The sequence below is a fragment of the Elephas maximus genome, chromosome 20, assembly GCF_024166365.1.
Source record: "Elephas maximus indicus isolate mEleMax1 chromosome 20, mEleMax1 primary haplotype, whole genome shotgun sequence".
NCBI lineage: Eukaryota > Metazoa > Chordata > Mammalia > Proboscidea > Elephantidae > Elephas > Elephas maximus.
In genome coordinates this window covers 45,556,984-45,580,515 of record NC_064838.1, presented here as the reverse complement: position 1 = coordinate 45,580,515, position 23,532 = coordinate 45,556,984, and positions in this window count along the sequence as shown.

Genomic DNA, 23,532 nt, shown 5'->3' with positions numbered 1-23,532 from the left:
ATATTTGCTCCTATGTGTCAAATGAAATGCCTTATGCTGATATCATCATGCTTTTGTGGAGCACCTTCAGCTCCGTTTTTCTTATTTGGCCAATGAAGACCTAGTCAGTTCACGTCTAACCTTCCCTCATCCAGGGGCCCCAAGCTTGTTCCTCTCCCTTTCCCAACTTGACTGTCACGTGGTGGGGATCAGGTTAATGTGTTTGCGTGCCCTCACTGGTATCCCAACTTCGGAAGCCTTTTTCCTTCTCTCCCACCATCAACTGCCTGAGCTCAGGGACTATGTGGTGCAGGGGTCTTGAAGGAAACCGACCCTACCATTGCTATTTGGTGTATTTTAGGGGGCAGTGAGGACCACACACTTGGTCTACAACTCTACCAACCAGCTGGTGCTTTAGTTCAGTTCCTCCTTTAAAACATGTGCCTCCTCTGTCATTGTCATGTCAGTGTGAATTAATTCCACCAGCAAGCTTTCTCCTGACTCAGAGCTGAGCTCCCTGTACTAAGGGAACGAGTTTTGGGAAACAGGCGATAACTGCAATTGAGGCTCAGTCACAAGGGAAGGAGCTTGGGGCCTTGAAGGAAGGGAAATGGGGTCCTAGCTGGTTGGAGAAACAAAACAAAACAAAACAAAAACCAAACTCTTTGCCATGGAGTCAATTCTAACTCATGGTGATCTCAGGTGTTACAGAGTAGAACTGCTTCATGAGGTTTTCTTGGCTATAATCCTTTTGGAAGCAGATTGCCAGGTCTTACTTCTATGGTGCCATACTGGGTGGGTTTGAACAGCCAACCTTTAGGTTAGCAGCCCACCCCAAACCGCTCGTGCTACCCAGGGACCTTAGAGCTGGTTGGAGAGGGATACCAAAAGGGTGGTGCAGGCAGCCAAAGATAAGCTTCTCCCGATCTTCTACATTTCTCCATGCAGGGGGAACTCCTAGGATCCAAGAGGTTCCTGGACACCACCTGTCCTAGCCATTGCTTTAGGTAGCTCCGTGCTCCTAAGAACTAGATCTCCCCCTCCCTTTCTTCTTTCCTTCCTTCCTCCCTCCTTCCCTTCCTTCTTCCCTCCCTCTCCTCCTCCCTCCCTCCCCTCTTCCCCTCCTCCCTCTCTCCCTCCCTCCCTTCTACCCACCCTCTCCCCTCCCCCTCCCCTTCTCCTTCCTCCCTCCTTTCCTCCTTCCTTCCCTTTCCTCTCTCTCTCTCTCCCTCCCTCCCTTCCTTCCTCCCTCCCTCCCTCCCTTTCCTCTCTCTCTCCCTCCCTGCCTCCCTTCCCCACCCCACCACTCCCAAACTACACTCCTCCTCCCACCCCCTGCCCTCTCTGATTGTATCAGGCTTCAGCCTCGGATCTGGCACCCGCACGTTTCAGGCAATGAGAACAAGCCCTGACTATGTTGTGATGTTTTTTCCGACAAAACTGCCTTTTAGGTACTTTTTGGGGCCAATCTTGCCGAATTAACTATCTGGGTCATTTGAATTTCTTCTCTGGGAAATAATTATGGCCTTTGGGAAATGTGAAGTGCACTGCAGTCCTGTGAGAGGAGAGAAAATACTGGCCTTCCTCTCCCTATGCTACCTCCTTCCATTTCTTTGTGACCCAGGGAACAGAATTAGCAGCAGCTCCCCTCTCAGGGGCCCAGCATGCTTTGGATCTCTCTGGGGGAAGTCCCTTAGGCATTCAGGGTGGCTCTGCACGTGAGGGAGATAAATCTCTGTTACTTTTCTGTGTGTGAGAGCGGCGACTTCCTGCTGAGCAGCTGAACATTTTTTTTTTTTTTGAAAGATAACATTCTGTAGATTCCCTCACTGGTTCTGGAAGGTGAAATAGAGAAGTAAGTGGTATCATTACCATGCTACAGTGTAGGAAGGACCAACACTTGTTTCACAGTATGAGGCAGGAGTAAAAGCTCATAGGCCAGTTGAGGAGCCGGGTTGCTGTTGTATGTGTGGGGTACCTGAGTCACTTTGACTGTGGTCATGAATGCTGTAGCGGAAGACATTGCCAGCCACTTCTCTGGCAGGGGTGGTGAGGGGAATGGAGAGGATGCAGGAAGCCACCTTGACCATGGGAATGGTCCTCTTAGTCATAAAAATGTAAACTGAGGAGGCCATCACTGGGGAAGGGTGGGCACCCTTTGTGGCTGAACAAGGCTGGCTCTTCCTTGTATCCCTTGGGGGACAGAACAGGCAGGAAGGGAGGGGGTGGGGAAGTGTGCAACGGGCTTCCTGGGAGGGGGGAGGGATGGAGAGCCAGACCTTCTCCTGCTAATGTTGAGTGGTGGGAGAGCCTGTCAGGTGCACCGGGACATCCTGACTGAAGCCAGATGGCCAGAGAAGATGCTGGGAGGCCCCAGCGTGAGCTCACCAAAGAGGAAGGGAGGTCTCAGCTGTGATTGAGGCTCACTGGCAAGGACTAGAGGCTGGTGTGTGTGGGTACAGGTTGTGGGGTGTGGGGCAAGGATGACGGCAGGGAGGAGTGCTGAGGCTGGATGGTCCTCCAACTGTGCGTGTGGAACTGGCTGAGTGTGGGAACAAAAATCAGAAGGACCTGTACACCGGAGCCTAGGCTGGGGTACCGTAGGCAGTGGAGAGCCTTTTGCGCAGTTGAGGGCTGCTACGCCTGGTTGTGCAAGCTGCATACTTCAGGTGTGTACTGGAGTCACATGGTTGTGTATGACAACAGCAACCTGGAGCTGGGTTGTAACCTGCAGCTGGGCCAGTGGCTCCGACCCCAGTGGCGGAGCATCCATCCAACTCTGCAGGACCAGTTTTAACTGTGACACCATGTGGCAGTGACAGAAGCCATGGTAGGAGTAGGGCCTGAGACCAATAGGCGCTTAGAAGCAGGACTGACCTCTTTGGATAGAGTAAGGCTCAAAGACATTGGAAAAATGGGGATAAAGAAGGCCCAGAAGGAGGAATTTGACTGAAGAATAGAAGGGATATGACTGGCTTCTACCCTGAGTTGGTTTAATAGGTCATAGTAGTCATTTTGAGATCCCTTTTTGGGAACCCTGGTGGTGGCTTAGTAGTTAAGAGCTAGTCTGCTAACCAAAAGGTCGGCAGTTCAAATCCACCAGGTGCTCCTTGGAAACTCTATGGGGCAGTTCCACTCTGTCCCATAGGACTATGAGTCAGAATCGACTCAACGGCAATGGATTTTGGTTTTTTTTTTTTTGCTTTTGGGATAATGGACACCTTTTTTGGGTGAGGTTTTAAAAATCTGCGTTTTGAATTTTGGCTCAAAATTTGATCCATTATACATCCACATAGGAGTCCCTGGGTAGCGCAAAGGAGCCCTTCTGGTGCAGTGGTTAAAGCACTCAGCTGTGAACTGAAAGGTCAGTGGTTCAAACTCACCAGCCGCTCCACAGGAGAAAGATGTGGCAGTCTGCTTCCATAAAGAGGACAGCCTTGGAAACCCTGTGGGGCAGTTCTACTGTGTCCTACAGGGTTACTGTAAGCTGGAATCACCTCAGTGGCAGTAGGTTTGGGTTTTTTTTAGGGGGGGGCAGGGCAAATGGTTAAGCACTCGACTCTTAGCCAAAGGGTATGCAGTTCAAACTCATCCAGATGCACCTTGGAAGACAGGCCTGGCGATCTTCCAAAAGGTCACAGCCCTAAAAACCCTGTGGAGCACAGTTCTGTTCTGAAACACATGGAGTCGCCATGAGTCAGAATTAACATGAGGCAACTAACAGTAACAACATATATCCAAATCCACACTTTTTATCCGTTTGTCCTCCTCAGCTGGATAAAAATTTGGTGGACGCTGAAAGAGAGAGGTATTAGCCTGAGGTAACATGTTAATGAAGGGGAGAAGACTTGGGTCATTGAGTCAGCTCTATCCCAGATGTAAGTCCGCTGCCTTCAGCAAGAAAATGCTTTGTGTTTGGGTGAATTTCTCAGAAGCAAACCCTGAGACAGGAACTCATCGTGGGGACCTGACTTATTAAGAAACGCTCCCAGAGGAAACTAGGCAGAGAGTGGAGGAAACAGGACAAGGGGTGGGAGAAGCCTAGCAAAAGAGTGATTTCAGGACAAGTCCCAGCCTCAGCCAGACCCCACAGGGTGCTCTGGAGGATGTGACACCTCAGAGTGTGTCCTGACTTGAGGCAAGGGAGCTGGGCACCCACACTCCGGAACAGTCCGTCCTTGGCTAAGGGCTGCTCTGGGAGGCATCAACTTCTAGGCACTCCCAGCTTTTGCTCAGGTGAGCAGAGTGCTCCAGGAGCCCTTAGGTAGTCCTCCAAGGAGAATTCAGGGTAGCAGCTAGAAGCAAAGAAACACAGCATCTGTGGGGGGCGGGGGGTAGTGCACAGAAAGGGTAAAGGAATCCCTGGGGGTCTGAGGAGAGCACTTTCCACTGTCCTCTTCACCACGAATAGCCTGCCTGTCTCACGGTGACTCCTTCCCTCTGGAACTGTTTTCAGACCTCACACTGTACAGGAGTGTGGAACTTGGGTCAGAACCACCAAAGCTGAGGGTGGCTCTTCAACTCACCAGCTTTGTGCCCTTGGGGAAATGGCTCTGAACTTCACTTTCCTCCTTGGCACAATGGGAATGAGTCCTCCCTGGCAGGGTGGGGGTTGTAAAGGTAAGAGCGGCAGTGCACACGCACAGCTCCTGGCTCACTGCTCCTCGGCACCCAGCAGGGATGCATGAACCGCCAACCGCTTTCCCCTCCGCTCCCTCCTCTAGGGGAAGAGCCAGTTACCCATGAGCACCATGACTGCAGAAACGTCCCTACGACCTGCTCATTTTGTTTATGTACCGTTCTGGGGAAGGTAACAATTTAGGTGGCAAATTGCACTGCCAGAGCAGGGGAGTTGGTGTATTAATTTCTGACTATTTACTGTGACAGGTTTAAAGCCCAATATCTCAGGGAGTGCAGGGGCTCCCACTGGATAACATACCAAATTGCAATGACACAGCACCTCGCTGCTGCCTGGCAGCACCAAGCAGTTCGTGAGACTGCAAGTTTCCATCATTTCCTCCGCTCCAGGGGGCAGGCAGCAAGCTCCTGGGGGCACCCACTGTTGTTGTTGTTAGCTGTCTTCAAGTCAAACCAATTCCGAATCATGGCAACCCCTGTGTGTGCAGAGTAGAACTGCCCTGTAGGCCTTTCAAGGCTGTGACCTTTCAGAAGCAGATCACCAGGCCTGTCTCCCAAGGCTCCACTGGGTGGGTTTGAACTGCCAACCTTTTGGCTAGTAGTTGAGTACTTAACTGTGCCACCCAGGGTCTCCTTGGAGCCACCCACAGGGCTCTGCCTTTATCCTGTCTTCTCTCCCAGCAGCCTGGGGTGAGCCACCAGCTCATGGATGTTGGGGAGCCCATCCTTTCCTTCTCAGGTGAGCACAGACAGGCCCCTCCTCAACATTGCGTCGATTGGTATCCGTCGGCCGTGGAGTGAAAAAGCCACGTTGGTGGCTCTCTTGGTGCCTGTCTTAGGCCATGGTGGCATGTAGCCCAGGATGACCTGGGAGGGGTAATTGATGAAGCTCTTGTCTTTCCTTCAATTCGGGTATCAAGCAGACATCCATGTTAGGTGATGTTATCTCCACACAGCAGGTCAGGATTCTGAAGCTTGAACACGTGCTCACAACTGGCGGGAATCCAGCATTGAACTGAGGTCTTTCTGCTTCTGAAGTGGGAGGCACCAGACCGTACCCTCGCTGCATCTCTGGGGCATGCGTGGCGTGAAACGGCAGGGCTGACGGTGCTTTCTGCATCCAGCACCACTGCCTCCACTGCCAACCCTATCACCACCGCCCCTCCCACCACCTCCATCACCACCACTGCTGCCACCCCCACCACCGCTGCCGCCACCCCTACCACCGCCACTGCCACCACCCCGCCACTGCCACCACCCCCACCACCACCCCTACCACCGCCACTGCCACCACCCCCACCACCCCATCACCACCCCTACCGCCGCTACTGCCAACACCGTCACCACCACCACCATCACCACCCCCGCCACCGCCACCACCGCTACTGCCAACACCGTCACCACCACCACCATCACCACCACCACCACTACCACTGCCACCCCCACCACTGCCCCTACCACTGCCACCCCCACCACTGCCCCCAACATCACCACCGCCACCACCGGGCACCTTCAAGTTGATTCTGACTCCTGGCAACCAGTACAACTGTGCTCCGTAGGGTTTCCAAAGGCTGATTTTTCAGAAGTAGATCGCCAGGCCTTTCTTCTGAGGCACCTCTGGGTGGACTCCAACCTCCAAACTTTCGGTTAGGAGCTGAGCACATAAACTGTTCGCACCACACAGGGACTGCTTTCTACATCATCTGAGGCTTTTTTGAGACGTTGAGGCATTCCACTTGTGGCTCATGCTTAGGCCTTCCAGATATTACATTTTTCTAGCCTCTGTTTCCCTGTCAGGAGAACGAGCTATTCTCTTATTGAGCAACTTGCTGAGCGTCTCTTATACGTTTCGTTTAATCTTGAAGTCTCACCATCTACCCTGAGCAGCATATTAAAGCATTTCTTCCAAACAAATTAGTTATAATGAACGGGGCGAGAGTCTGTTCACCAGAGTTTCTCGTTATGTGTAAAATGGCACCTTGTCTTGGGTTTGTTGGGAAGTGGCTGTGTTTAGTGGTGGCACCTAGTAAACCACCAATTGCTGGTCATGTCAGCCTCTCGAGGTGGGGACTCCTTTGTGTCTTCCATGAGTTGGATGATGTAGTTCATTACAAATACGAATTGATTTGTGGAAAGGTAATAATGAAACAAGGAGCCCTGGTGGTGCAGTGGTTAAGTGCTTGGCTATTAACTGAAAGGTCGGCAGTTCGAATCCACCAGCTGCTCTGTGGAAGAAATATGTGGCAGTCTGCTCCCATGAAGATTCACAGCCTTGGGAAGCCTGTGGGGCAGTTCTATAGGATCACTATGTGTCGGAATAGACTCAGTGGCAACGGGTTCTTAAATTTTGAAACAGATGTTTTCTATGACAGCTGACTCCCCTTCCCAAAATTGTTTTTCCAGCACCAGCTAACAGAACTTTCTGTGTTTATAGAAGATTCCTATAATCTGTGTTGTCCAACACAGCAGCCACTAGCCACATGTAACTACTGAGTGTGGCTGGTGCAAACGAGAAACTGAATTTTTAATGTTACTTAAGTCTAATTAATTTAAATTTAGATAGCCGCACATGGCTCATGGGTACAGATTTGGGCAGCTTGGGTGTAGCCCTCATTTTATAATGACGTGTTAAAGTGCTCAGCTGCTAACTGAAAGTTTGGAAGTTCAAGTCCACTCAGAGGTGCATCAGAGGAAAGGCCTGGCAATCTGCTTCCAAAAAAACAACCACTGAAAATCCTGTGGAGCACAGTTCTACTCTGACACGTGTGGGGTCACTGTGAGTCGAAATCCACTCGATGGCAACTGCTTTTTTTTTTTTTTAAAGAAGTTATAAAGATATAAATTGTAGCACACATGACTACTCCAAAATTATTTATTACTAGAATATGTACCCTAATGAAGATATAAGATAAGGTACGGAGTCATAAAGGATTTATTAGTCCTTCTTTTGAAGTAATGTGTCTAAGGCACACAGATGCGAATAACTGATTCCTGACTTGCAGATTGATGCAGGATTCCTGCAAGGAGGATCAGGATGGCTAAGCCTAAGTCAGGCTGGCAATATGCTCATTCTCTAATCAAAATTGGCATGAGAGCATTTGGGCCCTTTGAATCTAAATACTACAGGCAAGTTTTTATTGATGTCTCATAGAAACCAAAACCGTCGACTCATTCTAAACCATACTTTAAAAAATATGCAATGAAGTCTATAGAGACCAAAGTTTATAAGTGGTTATAAGGAGTGGGTGGGAGGGAGGAGGAGAAAGAGGACTCACTGCTTAGGGGACGCTGTGCTTCTGTTGAAGGTGATGGGACAATTTGGAAACAGATAATAGTAATGGTTGAACAACATGGTAAACATAACTAATGTCACTGAATTGTACATGTGATGAATGTTGACATGGCAAATGATTTGTTACATACATATTTACCACGTTAAAAAAAAATGCAGTTTCTGATATTCTCATCTTTGAATTCAATAACCTCAATTCTAGCAACTTATGCTGCAAAAATGACTCCCAAATGCAGAACTAAAGCTTTCTGTACAAAGATGTTAGCTCCAGTGGTATTTACATCAGTAGCACCTTGGAAACAAGCCACAAGTTCATTAAGAGACGGGCTGAAGGAACGACAGAACAAAACATTGGTAACCATTCAAACGGTTAAGAAGAAAATGGCTAAAGAAATTAAATAATATCAGTGTGATGGATTATTCTGTACTCATTAAAATCACATTTACATTATAATGCTAAGTGAAGAAAAAGGCAGAATTCAAAATCACATGTACTAGAGAGTCTTAAGTATTTAAAAATAAATAGAAAAAAGACAATAAATGAGTTAGCAATGCTCCATCGGGCTTCGGCTTCTGGGAAGGTGGAGTAGAAGCACTTTTACTTATTCTCCCTCTAAATATGACTAAAAGTCCTGGATATTAGATATAAAACAAACATAAGAAGACTCTGAAAAGTGGAGCAGGACCAGAGTCCACGCCCAGGCTTAACAAATTGGGCCTAAGGGAAGGTTATACTTCCTTCCTCTCCGTGATGAAACTGGGTGAAGTAAGTCTGGCAGCTTCCAGTGTCCACGGTTTCAGCCTAGCGGACAAAGCAGGTCTCTGGTAAATGGGAGAAAAGGCACAGAAATGAGAGCTAGAGAGAGAGTGCCCCAGGGTCATTGAGTTCCTTGTCCCCCTTTTCACCAGTTACACCCCTGTGTGTTCCAGGTGTTGGGCGGCCAGTACGTTCGTCTACCTGAGCTAGTTGGTTTTCTGATCCTGGTAATCTAAAGGCCTGACTAACACGCTGGGTGATACCATTCTCGGGCAAAAGCAAGGTGTGGTTTTATAGTGATGATACTGTTCTCCCAGGTGCCTTGTAAATGATCTCTGGAGGCCACCATCGGAAGTATCTCAAAGTATCTCCAGTAATGGCATCACCAGGGTATAAGACGTTGTCACGGATTGAACTGTGTCCCCCAAAATATGTGTTGTAAATCCTAAACCCCTATACCTGTGGCTATAATTCCATTTGAGAATAGGCCTTTATGTTAATGAGACTACATCAGCTTAGGGTGTGTTTTAAGTCAGTCACCTTTGAGATATGAAAACAGCTGCTTAGGCACAGAGAGGAGGAAGAACAGACGGAGGGGAAGAGTCATACCACATGAAGATGGCCAAGGAACAGAAGCTGAAAAGAGACAAGGACCTTTCCCCAGAGCCGACAGAGAGACAAAGCCTTCCCCTAGAGCTGGCACCCTGAATTCAGACTTGTAGCCTTCTAAACTGTGAGAAAATAAATTTTTTGTGAAAGCCACCCACTTGTGGTATTTCTGTCATAGCGGCACTGAGAAACTAAGACAGACGTGTATCATTTTCCAGAATGATGCTTTTGGAAGAAGGAGCGCTGGTGGCACAATGGCTCAGCACTCTGATGCTAACTGAAAGATTGGTGATTAGAACCCACTAGCCACTCTGCAGGAGAAAAGACCTGGCAGTCTGTTCCTGTAATAATTACAACTTGGAAACCCGATGGGGCAGTTCTGCTCTGTCATATAGGGTCGTTATGAGGCGCATCAACTCAATGGCACACAACAACACCAAAAGCTTTTGGAAGACAGAGTTCATTTGGATATAGAAGTTCTGTGATCTTCAAAACAAGAGAGCCTTTTCCCTTTATAATCCTAATTTGTAGAGTTGCCCACTTGGGCTAGTATTTGTTCTGTAGTCCTGAGAGTCTCAGCCACTTTTACCCCTTAAAAGACCAGAAGGCAAGGAGGTGCTCTCAGATGCTATCCTTCTTCCTCAGGTTGAGAGGACCCCTCTCCCTGCCAGCTCCCTGGAGAACTGAGCTACTTCATAGCCAGCTTGAGCTCGGCCTGTACACAGGCACAGGACAGAGGGTCACTGCCCCAGGGGTGAAGTCTCCCCTCAGCTGGCTGGTAGCACATGGAGCCCTTCTCTCCTCATAGATGGGGTTCCCTGGCCACCCTCCTGCAGACTCAGGAGGCCCCTGGGCCTATTTTGCCTTCTGGCTGGAGAGAATTAAGAAGCCCCAAACCCTGCTCTGGTCACTCTTTCACTCCAGCAGCTGGCTAAACTTGCCTGTGCCCCAGGACTTTGGGTGGGACTATTCCTCTTGCCGGGTCTGCCCTTTGACCTGTCTCCCAGGTACTGCTGGCTGGCCTCAGAGGCTGACTTAAGACAGGAGCTCATTTTCTGATGCCTGGCTCATGCATCAGGGCCTCAGCCCTTTACTCTTGCTTCCCACATGCCCTGGCTGCCTGCTTATCGCCTTGTCTGGTGGCTTTTCACACTGTCTGGCACATTCTTCCAGTCACCCTCTTTCCTCAGCCACAGCTCTGTCAGTCAGAAGGCTCAGGGAACCTCCCAGGGAAGGCTCGGTTTGACACACAGTCTGTGCCTTCCTGGGTCCTGAGATGCAACAGGACACGAACTCACCTCACACACCTAAGTGCCAAGTTTCAGCCAGGCTTTATTCCAGGAGAATTCCCAGGAGAAGCAATGGACCTTCTTGGAGATTAGAATAGAGGAGCAGCCAGGCAAGACTGGGCCCCACCGGCGAGAATGGTGGGGACATCTCCCTGGGCTCTGTGTCTCTAGGGACCAGACTGGATCTTGGAGGGTCTCTCTGACCTCCAGGTGTCTACAGGGAGCCCAGTTTATTCCAGTGAACGCTGGGTAGATAGTATATCCTGGGGTCAGTATTGGTGGCTCTAGGGTCTGTGGTTGAACTTGGCCCTTGGGCAAGCCCATGCGTGAAATGGCCATGTAGCTGTCTCTCTAGACCTGCCCCAACTTTGCCCCTTCCCAAAATGTGGCTTGTACCTGGTAGCAAGGCAGGACTTGGAGGGGTTGTGTCCAAGTCTGAACTGGAGTTCTGGAGGGTTCCTCCACTGCCTGACAAGGCAGACCCGGGCTTAGTCTTCCCCCAGGCAATCCCACTGCATTCACCAAGAGCCAAGGGGGCTGGCCTTGGTATTCCTGGCTGATTTCCAAGGATGAATTAATTTAGGCGAAGCAAATCATCTGGGGTCAACTGAAAAGCCCATTTCCATCTTTTTTTTTGAGGCTTCTGTGTCAAATCCTGTTAAACTATGGAGGGGATTCTTAAGCTAGAAGTCCAGGTATCCTGTGTCTACCCTAAAGTAAACCCACAAGAGGAGCCTTTTAGAAATCTGAATGGCCAGTGACGGTTTTTTGGAAACAGATGCTCTGAATGTGGTGTGTTTGATAACACAGTGATCTCGGTAAGGTAACTTGCATCATAGAACCTGCTCTGAATACTGCCCTTTATCATGTGGCCAGAGAGTTGAACCCAACAGCCTAGTAGATGATCATGGAAGAAGGAGTGCGAGGAGGAGTGGTAGTGGGCGGTAGACAAACCAGGAGGCCTGTCTAAGCCAGTGCTGTTGGGGTGACTGGGGAGGAGGGTGAGGAGAAAGGTGCTTCAGGGAACCTAGAGAATGAAGGAGCAGAGAGAGTGCCAGTGTCCCAGGCAAGGGACATGGTGAGGGGGACAACGTAGCCAGTTCATACTCTTCAATTTTCCCGGGTTATTTAAATGAAAAACTCGTCTTTGTGCTAAAAGGACCAGTGATCATGAAGAAAGCTCAGGACTGAGCAATGTTCCCTTCTGTTACACACAAGGCCGCCATGAGTCAGAGCTGACTCAACTCTAACTAACAACAACACGCTGAAAGTTTTCCCATGCATGACCTAGTAGAATTCTGACAGTTACAGTCTCACTGGGAAGGGATTCCAAGTACAAACCTACAGGAAGTCAAGGCCAATGGAAAGGCTGGTTTCAGCCAACGTTCGCTGAATGTCCACTTCACTCCAGGAACCATCATTCAGGCGATTCCGTGAGTCACTTATCCCTGTTTCATCCCACATGCCATGCTCCAGGTCTTGCTTCCTAAAAAGTGTCTGTCACTGTGAAGGTTTCTAATAGCCTCCTCCTTTTGGCTTATTTTCAAATAGACGCAGGATTACCTAGCCTATGGACTAATGAACTCTCTCCATATTTTAGTAGGGTTTGACGCAAGAGTCTCAAGGAAAAGGGGTAGGCTGTCTACTGGCTGCCGGGAGAGTAAGGAAGGCAAGTGTGAAAACCAACCACTACCACACAATATGGGGAGTGTCTGAACAAGGCTGAATGCTGTGTGTTTTGAAACCTAAAAGATAGGGGAGCAAGGAGCAGGAAGTGAGAGAAGTGATTTGAGGAGTTGCTATGGTTTAGAAGGCCTTGCAAATTAAGTAGTAGGAGTAGCAAAAGGAAAGGCAGGGGACATCCCAGAGAGAATGCAGCTTGGGGCGCAGGCAAAGAGATGGACAAGGAAATGTTGTATTTAGGAGAAAATAGGGGGGACAGTGCCACAGGGGAGCCAAGGCTAGTCAGGAAGGTAATAATGGTCAGACCACAAAAGGCCTTATGTGCCAAACTGAGGAGGTGTTGGGTTTTTTTTATCCTGTAGGTCATTGCAGGATAGCAGAGGTTTGTGAACAGGAAGTTTTATGGCAAGCTTTGTTTTTAGGACCGGAGTATTTTTCATTACCGGCTCGTGGGTATAGATGAAGCTACACTAATAATGAGATACATATTTTGCTCCCATAATTGCATATTCCTGTTCCACCTGTTGAACTGCAGGAAACCAGCCTCCTTTAAGGACCTCAACCCGATTATGCTATCTCAGGGAGATCCTGGGAGGGGGGGAACCCTACAAGTAGTTCCTGGGACTCTTGCTGCCAGCCATTCCAGCAGTTCTCCAGTACTACCTCGGGCTGTGGTTTGCCTCCTTGCTTCCTACAGCCTCTCCTGCCCTTGGCCAGACCACCTATGGTCACCTTACTTCTCTGGTAGGGAAGATGCTTCTTCTCTGGGTTCTGTCCTGTTGGAGGGCCCCAAGCAGGATTATTTAGACCCAGAAGTATCATGTGGTTTTGTCGCACTTCTTTTTTAGTTGAAGACCCCATCTCTTTCATCCCAGAGCACGAGGCTGCATTTGAGGGTCACTTCTGAGGAAGCATTTGCTGGTTTGGGCTGTTGTTGGAAGCTTTCGGCCTCCCTGGAGTCTGGTCATCAGTGTGAGTTCATGGTTGTACTAAAGTGAATTCCTAGCAATTAAGAAATATTTTAGCAAGGAAATTGAACTTTGGAAGCTTTTCCATTGTGAACACTATGCTTCTGTTTGGTGTGAATAGTTGTGTATAAAGGGAGGCAGGGGGCATAGTGGACATGGGGCAGGTTTTTGGAATCAAACGAAAAGATAGTTCAAGTCCTGGTTGACCTTGAGCAAGTTACTTAGCTTTGCTGTGCCTCGGTTACCTCATCCATGAAATGGGGATACTAACATAGAACTGTTGTGAAGATTAAATGGGTTAAAAAAAAAAAAAAGCTTAGTGCCATGCCTGGCAAAGGGTGGGCTCAGTAAACACAATGATGATGATGGCGAAGTAATTCTTAAGTGCAACCACCTTCAGTTCCAGCTGACAGGAAGGTTGGAAAGGGGGCGGTAAAATGCAGCCACAGTGTGGAAGGTAATTATTTTAGTAGGACTTGCAAATGGGTTGAGCTGTGGAACCCTGCTCTGCCTTTCAAATGGGTAGAGCCACAAGAGGCTGGAGAGTATTTTTCCATGGATAAGATTCAGACTAGGGCCAACAACTTTTTTTTTTTTTTAATAATTTTTATTGTGCTTTAAGTGAAAGTTTACAAATCAAGTCAGTCTCTCACACATAAACTTATATGCACCTTACTACATAATCCCACTTACTCTCCCCCTAATGAGTCAGCCAGCTCCCTCCTTCCAGTCTCTTCTTTCGTAACCATTTGTCAGTTTCTAACCCCCCTACCCTCCCATCTCCCCTCCAGACAGGAGATGCCAACATAGTCTCAAGGGTCCACCTCATGCAAGTAGCTCACTCCTCATCAACATCTCTCTCCAACCCATTATCCAGTCCAATCCATGTCTGCTGAGTTGACTTCAGAAATGGTTCCTGTCCTGGGCCAACAGAAGGTTTGGGGACCACGAACCACCAGGATTCTTCTAGTCTTAGTCAGACCATTAAGTCTGGTCTTTTTATGAGAATTTGGGGTCTGCATCCCACTGTTCTCCTGCTCCCTCAGGGGTTCTTTGTTGTGTTCCCTGTCAGGGCAGTCATCAGTTATGGCCGGGCACCATCTAGTTCTTCTGGTCTCGGGATGATGTAGCCTCTAGTTCATGTGGCCCTTTCTGTCTCTTGGGCTCATCATTACCTTGAGACCTTGGTGTTCTTCTTTCTCCTTTGATCCAGGTGGGTTGAGACCAATTGATGCATCTTAGATGGCCACTTGTTAGCATTTAAGACCCCAGATGCCACACTTCAAAGTGCGATGCAGAATGTTTTCTTAATAGAATTTATTTTGCCAATTGACTTAGGTGTCCCCTGAAGCCATAGTCCCCAAACCCCCACCCTTGCTCCACTGACCTTCAAAGTATTCAGTTTATTTAGGAAAATTCTTTGCTTTTGGTCCAGTCCAGTTGTGCTGAAAACTCTTTTTATGGGGGATTTTTTTTTTTTAATAATTTTTATTGTGCTTTAAGTGAAAGTTTACAAATCAAGTCAGTCTCTCACATATAAGCTTATATACACCTTACTACATACTCCCATTTACTCTCCCCCTAATGAGTCAGCCCGCTCCCTCCTTCCAGTCTCTCCTTTCGTGACCGTTTTGCCAGTTTCTAACCCTCTCTCCCCTCCAGACAGGAGATGCCAACACAGCCTCAAGTGTCAACTGATACAAGTAGCTCACTCTTCATCAGCATCTCTCTCCAGCCCATTGTCTAGTCCCTTCCATGTCTGACGAGTTGTCTTCGGGAATGATTCCTGTCCTGGGCCAACAGAAGGCTTGAGGACCATGACCGCCGGGATTCCTCTGGTCTCAGTCAGACGATTAAGTCTGGTCTTTTTATGAGAATCTGGGGTCTGCATCCCACTGTTCTCCTGCTCCAACAGGGGTTCACTGTTGTGCTCCCTGTCAGGGCAGTCATCGGTTGTGGCCGGGCACCATCTAGTTCTTCTGGTCTCAGGATGATGTAAGTCTCTAGTTCATGTGGCCCTTTCAGTCTTGGGCTCATAGTTATCATGTGACCTTGGTGTTCTTCATTCTCCTTTGATCCAGGTGGGTTGAGACCAATTGATGCATCTTAGATGGCTGCTTGTTAGCATTTAAGACCCCAGATGCCACACTTCAAAGTGGGTTGCAGAATGTTTTCATAATAGAGTTTATTATGCCAATTGACTTAGAAGTCTTTATGGGGGATTTTTAAATGTAGCTTTATCCAGAGTCAGAGGAATAGATGATATGACCCAGACCAAGTATTGTCTCTGTGAAATTATATGGCTCTCATCATAGCGTGTGGAAGAGTTTGGAAAAGTGAGGTGTTAAAAAAGATAAGTTAGGATAGGAAGGAATCATGCCACTTTTTACTCCCAGCACCGGGGTTGTTCTGAAAGCAGTGTGCCAGTGGACTCAGACTAATTGAACAGTTGTTGGAAACCCCCAGCTCTCCTCCAGCAGTGGAGGCTCCCGGGGCAGAAGGTTCCTCAGCTACTAACTAAGGAAAAAAGCAGTTGCCTCAACTCTAACTCGTTGGGACCCCAATTGTGCTGGAGTAGAACTGTGCTTCATAGGATTTTCAATGACTGAATTTTCGGAAGTAGGTCACCAGGCCTTTCTTCCAAGGCACCTCTGGGTGGATCCAAACCTCCAACCTTTTCGTTAGCAACTAAGCTCCTTAATTGTTTGCACCACCCAGGGTATTGCTAATAAGGAAGGCTGAGTCTTTTCCCACCCTGGCCTTAGAGCCGGGGGCTGCTGGTCAGTGTTTAGCTTGACAGGCAGAAAATGACATCATGAAGTTTATTGCCTCAAGCTGTTCTCTTTGTTTATAGGCAGGAAATGTGAACCCCCCCACACACCGACCCCCAAGAAGCTCCCCAAATCCAATGTTCCGGTGATTTTCTACTCCAGACCAAGTGGGTAGGAAGGATTGAGTGCTCACTGTGGCCAGCCTGGACAGTGCTCCATGCAGAGACTTTGTGTCCCCATGTTCCTCAGCAATTTCCAGCCCTGGTGGATTTCATGGGGCCATAGTAGCAGATAAGCCACCAAGAGAAGGGGTGTCTTGTCCTCACTCTTTAGCCCTCCATTTTAGTGGAAAATAATTTTCTATTTTCAAAGGCTTATTAACATTAAAACTTTAGTAATACAGTAGAGCTAATTCTACAAAAAAAAAAAAAAACCTTTCCCATAAACATCATAATTTTTGCACATTCTCCTTTAGTCTTTGCTGAGTTGCAAATATGGTTTTAAAGATTTGCAGCCATAGTCTACAACCTTGTAGTCTAGGTTTCCATTCAACATTATGTCATAAGCATTATTAGTGTTGCTTTTTTTAATATGATTTTCATAAGTATGTTGTAGGGCTTTATGAAAAAGACCATTGAGTATTACCATGTACCATCATTTATTTAATCATTCCTTATCAATGAGAATTTCATTCATTTTCAATTTTTTACTACAATAGTGATTGCTGTATGAACGTCTTTGTATTTATAGCTGATTTCTTCTATTAAATTGTTCCTTTGGGTAAAACTCCAGGGATGGGCTTACTGGGTCAAAAGGTATGAACATTTTTATTCTTCTTAACACATAAACCAAAACCCAGTGCCGTCGAGTCGATTCTGACTCAGAGCAACCCTAGTGCCTTCCAAAAGGGTTGAGCCAACTTACAACGTTGCCAGCTGTGTATGAGGGTATTATTTCCTTCCCAACTCTTCCCACACTGGCTGTTGCCACTAAAAATTGAATTATTAATGTGGTAGCTGAAACTTGGTGCCCCATATCTGTTTCAATTGCATTTCTTGGATTATTGATGTCCTTCCTCTATATGACCCTTTAAGCCAGGAAGACCTACCCATCTACCATATCCTGCTGACCTTGACTTTCTAGGACATCCCTCACAACCTCCAACTTCACCCTGAATCTGTTTTCACTGATTGTTAAACCCAACTAGAATCTCCCTGCTTCCCCTGAGACCCTATTAGAAGTGATTGTCTTCTGGACTGTTCTAGTGTGGCATGAGTTCTGTCTAGGCTGCTCCTCCGGTTGTTTCAATTAAGGAATTCCATGTTCTCTGGACAGCATTCCTCCCTCCCCCAATGATGGGTACTAATTTAGACAATTAGTGCAAGTGGTGAAGAATGCTTTCACATACATTTGTTTATAATGTGTTTTCTCTTGTGGGAGTTGTCTGGATCCTTTGCCATTTAATTTATTCATCCATTCAATGAATATTATTCAGTGCCTAAGATGTTCTGGATGATAGAGATATGGTGGTAAAGACATAGTCTCTGCTCTCACCCAGCTCACATTGTCCTGGGTGGGGGAGACACACTATTAATAAGCAAGTTTATGAATATATAGTATGTACAACAGTGATAAGCAAGGTAAAGGGACAGAGAATGCTGGGGAAGTGTGGGCGGTGGTGTGCTGGAGTCACTTGCACTAGCATTTGAAGATTCTGAGCATCTCTCCCCAGCCCTGTGTTCAATGACCTCATGTTGGTAGCTGGAAATCGGTCATGATGGGAATGTTTACATCACACACAAAAAGCTACAATTCAGGAGTTTTTTTTTTCCCCCAGGACAGCTGGTTGTTAAACATTGACAAGCATAGCACTGAGTATGGGATTGCTATTTTGTGTGGATTGGTCAGGGAGAACCTCACTGAGAGGCGACATCGGAGGAGAGATCTGGAGGAGGTGAGGGAGGGAGCCATGTGGGCATCTAGGGGAGGAGCATTCCATGCAGAGGGAATAGCCAAATCAAAATGGTGGGGCCTATTTTAGAAATAGCATGGAAGGCCAGTGTGGCTGAAGCAGATTTGGGAGGGATAGGGAACAGGAGAAGAGAGGTAAGAGATGAGATGGAGGAGCCAGGGGGAGACTAGTAGAAGATAAGATCAAATGTAGGCCTTATAGATCGTTGCAAAAACTCTGGATTTTACTCCTGATTAAGATGGAAGACATTGGAGGATTTTGAGCTGAGGACTGACACGTTCTGATTTATATTTTAAGTGGGCCATTCTGGCTACTATGTTGAGAGTAGAATGGTGGGGGTGGGGGGGTGGCAAAATTCCAGCAATCAGAAGGCTATTGAAATATCAAGCAGAGAGTTGATGATTGCTTGCATTAGTGGTGGAGGCAGTGAGAAATGGTCACATCCTGAATATATACCATATTCAAAGTAGAACCCACAGTATTTGCTGATGCATAGGATGCCCTGTGTATGATTCAGAAGTCAAGGATGAGCTCTTTCTAGGAAGGCCTTTTTTAATATTAATTTTTAAGAAAAAGTTTTAGTTCAAACAGATGTGCGGCATGGTGACAGAGTCTACCACCCAGCTGTTTATTGGCTTTATATGTCATGTTTCTATACAAATCCTATTCTGAGGAAAGTTTCCCTTTTAACTGCGGTATGTTTGATTCTGGAAACCCTGGTGGCGTAGCGGTTAAGTGCTGCGGCTGCTAACCAAAGGGCTGGCAGCTCAAATCCACCAGGCGCTCCTTGGAAACTCTATGGGGCAGTTCTACTCTGTCCTATAGGGTCCCTAATAGTTGGAATCGACTTGATGACACTGGGTTTGGTTTTAGTTTTTTGGATGTTTGATTCTGAGTAGTTCAATCTTAGAGAACGCTACCAAGTACAACTGTGGAGGAGACTGAACTTTACGCAAAATCCATTCCCTCTCTTTTCCATACATGGTAAGAGAATTTATATGGGCAGAAAGCAGCTATGTGCATCCCTGGGACCAGGTGTAGGTCAAGGGGAGATGAGAGGAAGTATTGTGTGCAACTTCCATGCGATCTCCATATGAAAGTGAAGCCAGTTTTCTGAAATTCCTCTTTTCCTATCCCATAAGCTTGAACACAGATGTCAGATGCACCTATGACTCAGCTTTGACCATGCAACTGAGGGCTGTGGAGCAATAAGACGGCGGGAACCTAGGTTCTGGGATGATCTTGTGGAGCAGAGCTGCCTCCCCTCCTTCCCTCAGGACAAGAGAGAAAATACAACCTTTTAAAGCCGTTGTTTTTGGGGGGTCTTACTGTTACAGTAGCTTAACCTTTATCCTAACTAAATCAAGAACCGATTAAAAGAAATAAAGCAGTAGAAAATCAGGCGGTGGAAAGTGACATATTCCAATTAAGGATGGAAGCCTGAAGGATCAAAACCTTTCAGTGAACACAAAATGACTGAAGACCAAAGACAAAGGACCATTCAGCATCTGGAAGCACCTTTAGAAGGCTGCCCATGATTTTAGGTGCCATGCTACAGTGAGTAGAAAGACATCGGGTGAGGGAGAGGAAAGAACGCTGGAGTTTTAAGGCAGGAAGATTTTCCCACCATGAGATCAGTATGTAACGGGAAGTGGGGGCTGAGGTAGAAACCCTATGGGGGAAGTTGTTCCATTGTGGAGAATGCAGAACTCGAGAAACCATACAGGGAGAAGACAATCTTGCAGCCTCCGAGGTGGTGGGCAGGAGCGACCCAGTTGGTCTTTTTAAAAATATGCCTTTCATTGGCCATGTACTAACCTTGATCTATGCCAAGTTAACGGGGAATTCTGTAATGAAGACTAAGGGCAGAATATGGCATGATGAATGTATATGATTATTTTATGACACTTCCAAAAGATAAATAAGGCTCTTAAGAGACATGTTTTTATTGATGAACAATTTATATCAGTGTACATACCATCAGCTGGAATGCAATACATGATTGCTGAGGTTGAGGCAAGAAACTATTACCAAGTTTGGCTCCAGCTGGTGCTGCACCCATGGGAATGCAGTAAATAATTGCAGAATCACAATGAATATAAATTGGCACATTGGGCGAAAGCTTCCGGAGAGACAACATATTACCTCCTCATTCCCCTTAAGGAGCTGGTACCGCCTGGTACTTGGGGGAAGCAGCAAGGTTTCTCTTGAAGACCACTCTGAAGGCCAGGACAACATCTTTGGCAGGGAGGAAAGGGGTCATGCCCCAGTACTCCAGAGCCCTGTCAAGGCACCCATGTGAGCCTAAGTTTTAGTTGGAGGGACTGGACTTCCATCTTTTCAGTAGCCCTGAGGGCAAGTTTGCAGCAGGAAGAGCTCTGCTCGTTTCCTTCTCTCTGAATCTCCCACCCTTTGTCACTGTGAGGAGACACTCCTGTAGGTCCACTCCTGACCTCCCAGATATACCGTAGTCTCTTGTGGGTTCGCTTCTACCCCGCCACTGTGCAGAGGCTACTCTTGCTCTTACTGGGCAGCGTGGTTGTTCATAAGCGTGTGGGCTCTGAAGTGAGCCCGTTGCTGTTGTTAGTTGCCATTGAGTTGGCACTGATACATGGTGACCTTCTGTATAACAGAACAAAATGTTGCCCAGTCCTGCGCCATCTTCGTGATTGCTGGTATGTTTGAGTCCATCGTTGAGTCTATTATGTCAATCCACCACACTGAGGGTTTCCCTTGTTTTTGCTGACCTTCTTCTTCACCAAACATGATGTTCTTTTCTAGCAAATGGTCTTTCTGATGATGTGTCCAAAGAAAGTGAGCCAAAGTCTTACCATTCTAGCTTCTAAGGAGCATTCTGACTGTATTTCTCCTAAGACTGAAGTGGGCCTACTTGGGTTCAAATCCTGGTTATGCCATGTATGAGCTTTGTGATGTTGGGCTCAGTGTCCTCATTTGTAAAATGAAAAGGAAAATTTGGGGGGGAGGCAGTATAACACCAAGGTTCAGAGTGTGAGCTCTCTGGCTAGACTGCCAGGGTTTGAATCCCATTCCTATCACTTACTAGTTGTATGACCTTGGGCAACCTACTTAACCTTACTTAAAATGGGGATAACCATAGAACCAACCTCATATGATGGTTGTAAGAATAAGTTAGATGATCCGTGACACATGGTAATCACTTAAAAAATGTTAGCTATTGCTGTAACTGTGGAGTTGTTATAAGGATTAATTTTAAAAATTCAAATAAAAGGCTTAGCATGTTGTCTAGGTTATGAAAGCACTGGATAACTTTTTGCTCTTATTTATTAAGGTCGTTACCTCCTAAACTGCCAAATAAATTGGGCATCCTCTTCAGTCTTCATGTTACTGGGCTGCATTGGAAACTATCGGTCATTCCCATCATCCTGAATTTCCTGTTCCCTGGGTATTCATGCGGAATCTACTCGACAGCAACGGGTTTGATTTGGTTTTTTGGGGTATTCGTGGATACTGAGTTCCTGTGGTTCTCCTTGTACCCCACCAGCTGTTTCTCTTCTCTTTCATGAGCTCCTGCTTTGCCAAGAACCTTTTATATGTTGCTGCTCCGTAAGTTTCATCCTAAATACTTCTCTTGTCTCTATCCTGTAACCTAGCCCAGATTTAATCTACTTTTTTGGTTTCACTCTCTTTTGTACCCCAATGACTCCAGTCCTCTCTCTTATGTTTAATTCTAGTATGTCATTTGCTTCTTTAGCATCTCCACTTAGAATCTCCATAAAACCCAAACCCAAACCAAACCCAGTGCCGTCAAGTTGATTCCGACTCATAGCGACCCTGTAGGACAGAGTAGAACTTCCCCATAGAGTTTCCAAGGAGCGCCTGGCAGATTTGAACTGCCATCCTTTTGGTTAGCAGCTGTAGCACTTAACCACTACGCCACCACGGTTTCCAGAATTTCCATAGACACCTCAAAACTCAACCCGGGAAACTCTGACCACCAGCTCCTGCAGCCTGCTCTTGCCTTTATGTTCTATGCATCTGTGGAGATTTTACCCAGTCACCCAAGCTGGAAGTGTGTAAACCCAACTCCCTCTCCTTTGGCCAGTATAGCCAGTCAAACTATAAGCTCTGCCAGTTGTTATCTCTTAAGTATTTACCAGAAAGATCACCCCTTGTTCTTGCTCACCACTGGTCTCCAAGGCCAGGCTACCTCCCCTCTCAACAGGATTACTACCATCACCTTCTAAGTGACCTATGACCTCCCACCCTCACTTGTCAATCCATTTCCTACACAGAAGCCAGAATAATGTAAAAATACAGATTATTCCAATCCCATGCTTAAACCCTTCCACCCTCATTACCTTCTGTGGAAAGTCCAAAATCATTGCCATAGCCCACAAGGCCCACAGCTTCAGCTTAATTTGTTGCTCCCCCTGTGCAGTGGTGAGACAGAATAGCTCAACCTTCCAGCTCACATCAGGCTATTTCTTGCTTTGTAAAAATGGTATGGCATAGGTGTCTGACCTCTTCTAACTTCGTAATGGGGGAGAATCACCATCAGTAGCATCAGCCCAAGGCTGATTCCTATGAGGTGGAGGTCAGACATACCTCTTTTCTCCAACCTTTTTACCAAGTCCTACACCAGCTGTCCCTTCCACAGCACTCTTTACTCCTCTGCTTGGTCCAATAAGTTGTTGCAGTGGTCACACAGAACTCACAGACAATACGTACTATTATGGGGTTTATTAGGGAAGTAATAGGTTACAATTCAGGATTAGGAACTACTCAGGATATAGTTCCTTGGTCAGGACAGCTTTTCAGCCATGTCCACAGGCAGGCCTCTCTCTGGTCTTCAGCCTCCTGACCCTCAAACCCTCAGCTCCTCAGGCCTCTTGGGCCTCTTGGGGTGGCCCAGCTTCTGCCCTGCTTGAGCAAGTGTCCCAAAGCTCTTTAGCTCCACCGATAAGTGCCCAGAAGCACCCTACTCTGCCAATAAACCTTGGCCCAAAGGCTCTCAGCTCTTGCACTCCATGGGTCAGCTAGCCTAGCTCCACTGACAAGTGCCCAAAGGCACCCTACTAGGCTAACAAGCCTCCTGCCCAAAAGTGCACAACTCCCTCTCCATGGGCCGGAAAGCCCACCATGCAGTCTCACTCCAGTCTCCTGGTTCTGCTGCTGCCGTTTCTCTGACACTGCTTCTTGCCGTCGTCTTGTGCCGTCTCCAGTGTTACAGCTCTCTCTCTCTGTCTCCTGGGTCTAGGAGGTTCTCAGTGCAGGGATCCCAGGTCCAGAGGATGTGCTCCACTCTTGTCTGTTCTTTTTGGTAGTAGTGAGGTCCCCCCTTTCTGCCTCTCAGATGGCTTATTTTAAGCCTAGTGGGATGGCAAAACTGACCAATCCCCTCATTAGGGTTCCACTCCTACAAGGGTGCCAGGTACCTTATATACATTATTAGCAAACTGTCCAATCTTCTTGGTGGGCCACAAGCAACTTATTTGCATAATCCCACTCAGTTATTTGGTGGGAGTTACAAGACCATTGTGAGAAAGGCCATATGAGAGTGATCCATCGCATCACATACTTCTATTCACTGCT